Source organism: Pavona decussata, unplaced genomic scaffold (assembly GCF_977016875.1).
Source record: "Pavona decussata unplaced genomic scaffold, jaPavDecu1.1 SCAFFOLD_474, whole genome shotgun sequence".
NCBI classification, from domain to species: Eukaryota; Metazoa; Cnidaria; class Anthozoa; order Scleractinia; family Agariciidae; genus Pavona; species Pavona decussata.
This window is the reverse complement of record NW_028145810.1, coordinates 58,673-69,243: the sequence shown is the minus strand read 5'-3', so window position 1 is coordinate 69,243 and position 10,571 is coordinate 58,673. Positions and strand designations below refer to the sequence as shown.

Below are 10,571 nucleotides of genomic sequence, written 5' to 3'. Positions count from 1 at the left end.
ACAGCCTCCCATGCAAACCATTCTGTGGGCTTGGCATGTATTGTATCGTCCAGGAGAAATGATATAATATCCATTGGGAGAAAGATATCCTTTTCTTGGTTCCAATCTTTTTCGGTTGATAATGTAACCATCAGTGGATGCTCCATAATTTTGGAAAGTTGGATGGATAAAATATGTCTTGTTATTGTGATCAAATGTGTTGCTCATTTTCTGAATATAAAATAGATTACATAATTTTACAAAACCGGTTTTGGAAAAACATAAACCGGTTTAAACCGGTTTGAACCAACCAAGGAAAATTTAGGTTGTGAAAATTTAGGAACCGAGGATTTAGGTTGCGAGGATTTAGGTTGCTAAATTTAGGTACGAGGATTTAGGAACCGAGGATTTTCCAAGGTCAAGGTCACGATGATTACAGTCAGTTACCTTGAAAATCAGCGATTGATGAGTTGGCTGGATTCAAGCGATGATAATGGGCGAGTTGGGGTCAAATAATGTGTCATTTATGAAAATCGAAAATTGATGAGTTGGGCTGATTTAAGCGATGATTATGGGTGAGTTGGGGGTCAGTTTGTGCACAGTTTTAAAATGTGTGCTTATACCCTCAAGTGTCATACTACTTTTACCTTCTCTTAGCGAAGCTTAAATTCTCAGTTTCTTGCCGGGTCACCTTAGAATCTTGTCAGAATTAAAAATAGTTTCAACGGCTTTTCTTTGATTGACGTCCACCAAAACGCAACTTTGTCGAAGTCTTATGAAGGCGATAGGTTGCGTGTTATTGGTAACCGCTGTAATACATGTGGGGTTTTCGGTTTCAAATTAAGCTTATTCTCAGTTGAATTGTGGACATCGATTTTAGGGTACACAAAACGTAGCTAGATTTATGGGATTTCCTTCGTAAACTCTACACAAATCAACAACTTGTCTGTTGTAAATTATAAAAATGTCGTCAAAATCTAAATGTTCTGGAACTTGATTTATTTTGTCAAGCTTATAATGCATCAGTTAGTTCCAGTAGTGCCCAAAACCTACCTCGGGGCATTAGTCGGCCTCGTGATTTTCACCTCATAACACTGGGCGCGATCCATTCAACCAAAATTTCCGGGCTGAGGTTCGAAAATTTCTTGGGGTCGAATGGATTGTGACGGGTCCGAACCTTTCTTCGTGTTATTTCCCTGTCCAATTAGGCCTTTGAATTTAAGATAGCTTTCGATTAGCAACCGGACGTGTCTGTCTTCCCATCATCCAACGGTTGGCTGAGATTGAACATCATCGGGAACTGAAGTAAAAGTTGAATCTTGTGTAACTAAATGAATACAGATATTAAACCAAATAAAATGGCGGGAGTTTTGCAAGTGCTCGAAAACATTGGGAATATCGGGAAATAAAAAGCTTTTAACAACTAAAACAAACACTTGTAGCTTGCAAAGCAACTGCATGCCTGTTGCAACTGTGCACGGGTGAACAAGAAGCTCCGATAAATCCGTTTACAACCATCCGCAAAGGCTGCACTGATAATTAGAAGTGCAAGTAGTGCTTTCCACACTTTCCTCCATGCTCAACAAAAATAGCGAACAGCCAGGTACTGAGATTGAGAAAGTTCCAGAAATAGCCAAATGGAACGGTCAATTTTCGGGCGGACCGGTCCAACCGAGAAAAGTGGTCCACTCGTTTTTTCAAAACCTTTCCGGTTGGACCGAACCAATCCATTCAGTTTTGGACCGAAATTTTCCGGAAATCTTGGTTTAGTATTGATCACACCCACTGTCACTTACTTTTCACTTATAATTTCTTGGGCAAAGATGATAAATTTGTGATTAAGTTTGTCTAAATATGATAAAAATGAGATGTTAGATGTCACTGGGGTGCAATGCAGAGAAATAAGACTAACGCCCAGTTCAGATGCCGTACTTCACACGAGCCACAAATTTGAATTTAGATCCACCCAACTTACACTGTAATTTATCCCAGCTGAATTGATTCACATACTAAACTTAATTCAGCTGTACATGTACTTTACATGAGCCACAACAAATTTAGATTTAGCCTGCCCAAATTAATTAGCTGAACTGATTCAGATGCTGAACTTACCGGTAATTCAATGGTACATTTGTCTGTATAGCGAACCAGCCGTGAGCTGCTGCTAAAAATAGTTCCCGGGAAAATATACAGGGAAATGTACAGTATGGAAAGTTCAAAACACGACTGGACGCTTTCTGTCACTGCTACATCCCTCCAATTTTGTTCTTAAAATCCTTTTCCTAGTACAAAAAGTTTCCAATTCATGAATTTTTCAGAAGCGATGTTTTATGAAAATTATTTGATATCGGATTCCCATACAAACACTGTTATTTCAAGCCTGTTTGCCTACCCATCAAAATGGCGTCGAAAACCGTGATAAGGCCTATTACCTGAAGTGGTACCTGCAAAAATTTTAGCCTAGTACATGTACGGTGTATCTTCTAGGTATGCGTGTACAGTGTATGCTTTCCTTGCTGATTTAAAAAAATTATTGATTAATAAACACTGTCATGAAGTGATTGCCAATTTAAAGCAAATACTGTAGCACCAACTTGGCTAATAATGAGTTCAAGTACAATGAGACTGTGTGAAACTGCAATAACATGTATCAATTGAAGTCCTGGGTGGAAGCAAGCATAAGTGATGATTTGACCTTTAAAATTCAAATTTCTCCAAACTACTTTGGCCCACAAATTTGTGATGTTAGAAAGTTTCGTTAATAGCTTTACAAAGAGACGAAGAAAAATCAGTTCTGAAAGCATCACTTCAGTTGGTTTAGTTCTCAGGCTAAAGTCATAAGCTTGTTGGGTCTGTATGCCAAATGAGAAATGGTTTATAAAAGGTTTTCGAAATGAAGGGCACATTATCTAACACTATTTGTTCTACATCAGTTATCATGCCAAAAACATAGATTGTACTATAGTACTGTCCCATATTTATGTTGTCACCAAAAGGGTTGAATTAGATGAATTGACTTATGAAATTCTGCTTAAAGCTCAAGAAACAAAGCCCAGATGTGTGGTTGATTTTTTTATTTGGCAAAAAGAGAATGAAAGAAATCTTCCATGTGTTGATTCAGGTTTTAGGGTTACAGACTGTAAGTCATGTTGAGCTTCCATGGAATTCGAGCCCTTAAAGCACAAAATAACCATCAACTACATTATTTTCTGAGACGTTGACCTTGGCTTATAATTATCTGGAGCATAATTATTCGCAGAACTTTCGTCATCACTTGTGCTTGTTTTACAATTACCCCCCTCAAATAAGTAATGAGTGGTACATGTACAGAGTATAATATTTTTATTACTTTTAATGTGAGAAGAGAAAAACTCAGATTACAGCTGCAATATTCTGTATTGAGTATATTATGTTGTTACTTAACTCATACTCCATTCTCTAACTGAAATGTTCTGCCCTTGTACATTAGGTGTCCTTGTAGCCACAGGCGATGTTGTCACTCAGCAGCTTGTTGAACACAAAGGAACTAACCATGATTTTGTCCGAACTGCTCGTATGGGTGTGGTGGGCTTGATTATTGCTCCTGTGCTTAGAACATGGTACCTATCCCTCGACAGGATTGTACCTGGTGCAGCTAAAACTGTGGGCTTCAAAAAGATGCTCTTAGATCAAAGCCTCTTTGCTCCTGTTATGATATGCTTCTTTTTTGGCGTCACGGAGACACTCGCTGGGAAAAGGCTGGATGAAATAAAGAAGATGCTTCAGGAACGCTACGTGGAGACTTTGATTACAAATTACAAGATATGGCCTCTGACACAAACCCTTAACTTTACTTTCGTTCCAATTCAGCACCGCATCGCTGTTGTCCAATTGGTGGCAATATTTTGGAATGCATATTTGTCTTGGATGGCTAATAAGCCAATGTCTGAGGACTTGATTCAGAAACCTTTGAGCTAAAATTGCCTCTACTTTGCTCAGTCAGTCAACCCTTGATTGACCTTTGTATCACAGTGAATCAGGACAAAAATGAGCCATGATATACAGAAATGTACCACAACATACAGCGCTGTTGTTTACTGCTCATTTAACCCTTTGTTTAGGCAACGCTATTACATGGAGGGAGGAAGATCTTAACACTACGAAGGCCCTAGAAGGTGGATCATTCTAGCACCATGTTTTCTGCATTCATTTAACATGAAAAAGGTTGTACTTGGTGTTAGCACTTGGATCTTTTGAATCAAGGTCTTCCTCTTGAATCCTAGCTGAGAGACAGGAAGTCCCTAGCACAAACTAAGTAAACTACATGTACATGTAGACATGTACCTTCGCTTGGAAGGTCCTAGTACTAGGGACAGGGGAGACAAACATGGTGATGGTTGGGCATTCAGCTTCTAAAGGCTAATAACTTTGTCTTTCTTTTCTCCCCGTGTGGTAAGCACCCTGCATGTAAACCAAAGAAAAGTTGTTTCACCGTCGGGGCTCTACTACTAGGATCTTACTTGCTTCATGTAAACAGTCCCCAACATTGCAGTTTCATTATCTGAGAAGATTTCCAAGCAGACCTCCAGCAGTGCCTTTCTAGATACAATGTAGTTACTCCACTTCCTTTGACTAACTAGAAAAGGACTGTTAATGCGGCCAACAATCTGAAGTAGCCCTTAATTTAAGGATGGATGCCTACTAATACTGAAGTATTTTTGCATGCTTTATGACTATGCAAGAAAAGCAGATCTTAGCAAGAGCCATTAGAATCAAAAACCAAACTTGGTGGTACTCTGCCACACATTTTTGTACGGGTAGTTAAGTAACAATTATTCTAAAAAGCTGTAAAATACAAAGCAATGAACAGTTTATGTTTTTTTTTTCCAAATTGAAGCTTTGTTACATATATCTCTGAAAAATACATAATTGCCCCAATTTTCTTTATACACGCAGATACCAAGAGCACGTGCTACACTGTAGGTCCTGCTTTCTCTGCATAGTTTTAAACCGCACAAAAATACCCCTGTATTAGTAGGCACCACCCATAGGTAACCCGAGTATCTCGAGATGCGCAGAAGGTATGCGGAGTAACATAAGTAGGCAGTGTCCTTAAGTTCCATGATCAACATAGTTACATGTATCCTCCTCACTATTCACCACAGTTTTCTTATGGCATTAACGAGGAGACTTGGTTACTAATTGGATAACAAACGATCTTCATTGACCACCTTCAAAAGACTCGGATAAAGTTGCACTTTGGTGGACATCAATCAAACTTAAAGCTGCTGAAATTATGTTGAATTTTGACAAGATCCAAGGGCAAGAAACTTACTAAAGAATTCGACTTTGGTAGGAAAAGGTAAAACTTTATTGTAATTGATTTCCGAGCTAGATGAAGCGGAAAGAAAAGCCATTTTTAGATTTCACGGCATGTGATCATTGGTTAACTCACGAGTGATTGCACACACTGCTGGTTTTGCAAGATTCTAATTTATTCATCATAAATACAGTATCCTGAAAATGATGCCCTATCTTCTAGATAAAATGGCGTGGAAATCAACTTAAATAAAGTTTACCATCTGTCAGAAGATAAAGCTGTCAATTTCTTGGTTCTGTTGCCTTGAAATGTTGTCAGAATACTAATGATTGGCATCTACACCAAAAAATAAAAAATAAAAAACTTTACCTAACTCTTTTGAATCTAATACAGTGTGGCTCGCATGTTATTGGTAACAGCTGCAAGAAGTTTAATCTAAGCTGATCATTTCCTTTTATTCTTGTTATCCATATATGTTTGATTTAAAGGGGAAGTGTCAGGCTTTTTTTTAACTTTTGTTAAAAATGGTGAAATACATTTTAGACCTTCACTTACACAGTAGCTACAAAATAATTATAGAACAATGAGAGGAGAGAAATCAACTCAATTCTTGAAAGGAACAGCCAAATGTTTTGGCACATTTTGCAGACAAAAGTGTGAGAGCTTGAAAAACGTTTAGCTTATCATCTTTCAAGTTTGAATCCATTTCGACCTAGTCTGTCTCTGGCCACAGGCACTGATCAAGAGTTTTCTTACGATGGGATGGTAATTTATAACAAACCTAGACAATTATTGTTATTGGTTTTTTGTTTTGTTTCTGTTGACAGACAAACATTTTTGGTTTTTTAATGACATCAAATTTGCATGATAATTCTCCTTTAACAGTAATGTTGTATGAAGAATAGTCCAGTTTCGAATTCACCAAGACCACTGGATAAAAACACAAAGGACGCATTAATACAGGGTTAGCCTCAACCTGAAACGAAATATTCACAAATGTTAGCAGGAAAGTGCTGAATCCTAATATAAAACAATACACAGAGTTGTGAAAAGTTCATCTTCTCACTGGTATTTGTGAATATTTTACTTCAGATTGAGGGTAACCCTGTATAAGTGCATCTCTTGTCTTTTTATCCAGCGGTCTTGGTGAATTCGAAACAGCACTATCAGACATCTGTCACCATGGAGTACTCCTTATAGCAACTAAATTTTGTCTTTAATTATTTTTGTGGGAACTACCTTAAAGTGTATTGACAGATTTTTTTTTTGTTTGCTTGATTAAATGGTATTGTTGTTCTCCTATAAAAATTGAAAAAAAAAGAACTTATCAATTTTTCTTCTTCATGTTTGAGGCTAGTCTCACTCGCCGCCGTTCTGTCACGTCACGCAACTCTCCTCCCCGCAGGAGCGTTGCGTGACGAGACAACGGCTGAGAGGGAGACTAGGTTGAGGTGTATAAAAGCATCAAATTTTACTTCCCACTGGGTACAATACCATGCGAGATGGGAGACTGGGGATAGTTAGGCTGTGACGTCAATACATGAATGTTTAGTCTTGTGGGTAATCTTTATTTTTTAGTTGTTTCATTCATTCAATGATGCCATTGATATGTTCATATCGCAGGTTTTCTTCCTCTGCGCTAGAAAAAAAAACATTGAAGAATAGAGAAATTGGGAGAGTAGCATTTCTGTATTGACAACACAGCCCTACTATGCCCAGTCTCCTGTCTTGCACAGTGCTGTACTCAACCGGAAGTGAAATTTGACACCTGTATATTCCTCAAACGAGGAAAAGAAAAATTGATAATGTTATATTCCCGAACGCAATAATTGGGCAGGCGCTAGACGTCATGGAATCCTAAATGGCGGTGCGCAAAAATGAAAATAGGCGACTAGTAAAATCCATTTTTTTTAGCTCTGAAATTTATATACTGTTTTCAACAATTTATTGTCTATTTGTTTTAAAAATTGGAGTTTCCCTTTAACATAAACCAAAGCTAGCGACCTGTGCTGATATGATCAACAAAGGTAAAAAAAAAATATGTTACTTCACTGTGCACTTATACAGGTACCACGTTACTGAGAAGGAATGCATTTGAGTGCTGTTCAGATAGTTCTATTAACATCACACGTGCAAAGGGCAGGTTTTTTTTTTGTTGTTTTGTTGTTTGTTTGTTTGTTTGTTTTTTCATTCGACAACCGTAATGAAAGTTTTGAGCCAACATAATTTGAATTTTGTTAACAAGGTTTTCTATTTTAACAGTAGAAGGACAAGATGATGTTAACCCTGTAAGCCCTTACACTGATTAGCATCAAATTTCTCCTTGTAATATCAATGCTTCTTGAACCCCTAAGGTTATGAGAATTAAGGATATGACCACTCAAGGTGAATTTTCTTGATACTTTAATAACTTCTCCCTGGTACTTTTATAAGAAATGTATGGGAAAAAGATAGGAGAATTTGTTCTTTGATATTTGGGGTTATAGGGTTAAACATTGAAAAATAGTAATTTATTATATAATTACCCACAAGGCTACCTGTATTTTTTTTTTCATAAAAAAAATATTTAAAGTAGTATAATAATTTCTTTAATTACTAGCGTCAATTTAAGAAAATTTTCTGAAAACCCATCGGAGAAGTATATGTTAGCAATATGAAAAAAAAAAATTACACAATAATGGCCTGATGTTAAATGTTTAAAGTCTCACAAATGCCATCACACAGTCAGTTGCAACTAAATCAAAATTAAATGCTATCATTGCATTATAAAAAAGAATCATTCTTCGAAAAAAGTCAAAATTATCTTTTCATTAGAATTAAAAAAGTGAACTTATAGGAAGCAAAAATTATAAATTATTTAGGTATAAATTAGACTAAGCAAGACACAAGACTGCATCACATTTCAAAAATAACATTCGAATAATTATATGCTTATTTTTAATCTTTCGACTGAAAAGAGTTAATCGTCACATATATCCACGTGTACACAGAAGAAATTTAACAGTCACTATTTATATTTTAGGGTAGAGAAAATGTATCAGAGGAATATTTCCTTCATTCATCAACATGGAACGACCTTTTTATTTAAATGCTAAACCAAGCAAATTTCCGCTTATTGAAGTTAAGTTATGCGAAAAAAATTAACAGCTGCTTCTCTTGAGGGGAATAAAAAAGAAACTCGGTCAATGTTTTGGTCATTTTTTTCTATAATCAACATAATTACTAGTTTTTAAGCAAACTCTCTGTGGAGTTAAGAATAAAAGGCCACAAATCATCCGCGGAAGTCAAGTGAACATTTTATGCAATTTGTTATCACAAACCACAGCTGGACAGGGCTGTACTTTCTAAGTGCGTTCGGTGTTGCCCACGCTTGTAATCCTGAGGAACAACTTCTTGCAGAGAGAATCGATTGTCATCAGTCATTCAGGTAAGTGAAATTATAGTTGTTGTTCCCTTTGTGTATTAACTGTCCAATTTAACTGTTCAAGTAATATTTAGCTAACACATCCAGCTACTGACGCAAATAGCAGTGAAAACATTGGCGCGAAGAAATAAACACAACACTGCACACTTTGATTATTTCACAATAAACACAAATGAATATCGTTTGAGCTGATCTTAAACTCAGCCAACAAAACGTACCCATTGGTTTGAGCCATTAGTGAGAGTGACCTGCTTTCTAGTACTTTTGTTGCAAAAATACATCGTATGAGCCCAGATGGCTATTTTGCATAGCATAATTATTACTAAGAGCTACCCAAAAGTTAGAAGAATATATCACAGGAAAAAGCGTATTACGAGTACTGATAAGAACGGATGCTCTTCACCAGCAAATAATTACAACTTGCTCTTTACAAACAAGCTTTTTCTTTAGAAAATAAAATTAGCATCTCAAAATGCGAAATTGCTGATTATGCTGATTTTCTCAAATGTCTTTTTAACAAAAATTTAAACTTAGGTTTGTTTAGTTATTCTTTTAACGAAGTAGAAAACTTCTTGTAAATGATCATTCCAGATTTTTACTGGTTAACTGTTTTCAGTATTTCAATTGTAGCCATCATAATATGAAAAGCCAGATCAATGTGTTTGAGTAACTAACTCATAAATTTGTCTAAGGCTCTGTAAGTGTTGTTATAGCGAAATTGCATATCCGGTGTAAAATCTGATTAAAATGTCCGAGCTACCAGATGCCGTTTTCTTTATTAATACTTCAGCAATGACTTTAGAGAGGGCTACGTTCAATTCTTTTAAGACACTTTAGGTCATCTGATATTTTGGAAAAAAATTATCATGAATGTTTCATGAATGTTTATTGCCAAAAATTTTTAACATCAACTTTCTTCTTGCGTTTTTTATTGCTTTGCGAAGCATACAATACCGACAATTAAACTCGTTATTATGGACTTCGTCAATGTATCGTCAGAGCGTTTTAGTAAATGCTGGTCAAAGCAACATTTTAAGGATTGAGTTCGGCAGGGCAAATACTAGTTTCCTTCTGTTTAGGCGAATTATGCAACCTGATTAGCTGTACGAGTGGTCCAGTTTTAAGTCATCTGGAATGACTCTACCAGAAGTCTCTACCAACGCGAAAAAATTATCACATTCAACAAACAGTATAAATTTTATTTGAACCAAGACAAATTAAAACTTACGGGGAAATTTTTTTTCAAAAAGTGTACATATATCTTATATTTGAAAGAAATTATACGTAAGCCAATATAAATATGGTGATGCAAGACTTATGTCACTTGAACAATCAATCATACCATTATTCGTTCAGATAACTCTTTAACCAAAACTCTCCTGCTCCTTTGCATCTTCTTTAAAACACTGAACCTTTTAAAAAATTAAACTAAAATGTCAAAAAAAGGTATCCATAAAAGTGCTATGGAAAAGATTCCAAATTGGGTCGTTAAAATGTGAAATATAAATTATCCTTACATCTTACAGGAAGCACATGGCCTATGACAAAAACAGCTGTAAATCTATTGAAGAATCTAGGCAGGTCAACATTGAGTCATTAAACTTTGTCATTGCCAGAAATAAAACTTGTATAACACACAGTAGCTGTCAGTTAAACTGTTATCCTCTCAGAGTTATAAATATTACAAGACAACTGGCCTTACCTCAGTTTGGTGCGTGAGACTTAATTTTATGTATTTTATAGTTGATTATTTACTAGTGAATGAATGCGCCTTACGCGGTAATAATTTATCAATTCTTGTGGTTATTACCGCCTATTATTTAACCTTGTTTTTTGGTGGCAGCGCAAGCAAATTTTTAATGTTAGCAA

At 36.1% G+C, this 10,571-nt stretch overlaps 1 pseudogene; it reads left to right on the top strand.

Annotated features, from left to right (window-relative positions):
- The first annotated feature begins 2,903 nt into the window (after window positions 1-2,903).
- Window positions 2,904-6,544, top strand: LOC146450241 (mitochondrial inner membrane protein Mpv17 pseudogene; annotated as a pseudogene).
- The last annotated feature ends 4,027 nt before the right edge of the window (window positions 6,545-10,571 follow it).